Here is a 1,551-nt window from a genome sequence, read left to right as displayed (position 1 = left end):
AATTGCTATCACAATCAGTTTTAAAACATTCTCTTCCTTCTCTTGAACTCCTTGACATGAGTTCCCTTTTACCCCTCTACCTCCCACAGTACCCATGGGACCCCTTATTCTACTTGCTGCCTTAATAGGTTCATTACTCCTGGGTTTCATATACTGTAGAACAGAAAAACAAACAAATTCAAGAGGGTTACCCCCAATGACAAAATACATCTGAAATAAACACACATGAAAAACACAGAAAATGTTGACAACCAGATCAGGCCCAATGTGCATCAGAAGGGGGATCAACTGTCAAGGTTTTAACTGTTCAAGTTATGTTTATCATTTTGATCTCCTATAGTCATCTCTCCAGTGCATTGTTTGGTAACTGCTTTCTTCCCATTCCTCTATTAAGGGTAAAGGGAACTCACTGCGGGCTTATTTCCTGTATAGATCACACAAATGTATCTTGGGCTCCCAATGTAATTCATAGCCTTCTGCAAACCTGAATCTCACAGTTTAGGCTCTGGTACTATTACCTCCTTCGGCTTCAGAATGTATGATTTGCAGTCCTTCAGTCACTGATGTTGGTGTGTTTCCTCCATGTGGACTTAATTGACATCTCACTTAGATGGCTGCTTGGTTGGAAACAAGCCTGTAAGACCCCAGTGCTATTTTATCTGATAGCCAGCACCATTTAATTTCTTTACCACACTTTGCTGTAGTGCCCAAGACATCTGTGTTCCCTTCCTGAGGCGAGTATACAACAGGACCATGCTATAAGAACTAATTGTTCTTAAGTTGGAGCTAGGATTTCGTGTGAGTTCAAACCCATTCCTGAATCTATGTTTTTTTATTTGCCTTTGGCTCCCTTTAGAGACTTCCTTGTTAATAGATCAACTCACAGGGCCTACAGGTCTTCCGTTGGCCTGTATGCCACTGATTAGTCCCTGGTACTAATTTCTTAACAACACTGTTGAGAGAGGGATATTGGGCCAATGTAGGATAACTCTATATTGCAATATCTGAATTATTCATTTATACAGAATAAATCCTTTTGTGGTTGGACATTTATACCAACGGTTCTCAACCTGTGGCTCGCAACCAGTCACTCAATTCATAACAGTAGCAAAATTACAGTTGTGAAGTAGCAGCAAAAATAATTTTATGGTTGGGGGGTCACCACAACTATGAGGAACTGTATTAAAGGGTTGTGGCATTAGGAAGGTTGAGAACCACTGATTTACACAAACAATGGGAGTTGGTTGTCAGGGAAAGTGTACAATAATATTCACTGAGAATATCAGTCACAGGTTTGCTGGAATAATATATATCTTAATACAGCATATAGGACATTGGTACAGTAAATCAATGCTTGCCCGCCTACCAACAATTGAATAAGCTTGGTATAGCTATCTTTTTAAAAAATCATTTTATTGAGGGCTTCTACAACTCTTATCACAATCCATACATACATCAATTGTATAAAGCACATCTGTACATTCGTTACCCTCATCATTCTCAAAACATTTACTCTCCACGTAAGCCCCTGGCATCAACTCCTCATTTTCC

Source organism: Echinops telfairi, unplaced genomic scaffold (genome assembly GCF_000313985.2).
Source record: "Echinops telfairi isolate 266 unplaced genomic scaffold, ASM31398v2 ScPeMD7_7412;HRSCAF=8450, whole genome shotgun sequence".
In the NCBI taxonomy this organism is placed as follows: domain Eukaryota; kingdom Metazoa; phylum Chordata; class Mammalia; order Afrosoricida; family Tenrecidae; genus Echinops; species Echinops telfairi.
This window is presented reverse-complemented; position numbering follows the sequence as displayed.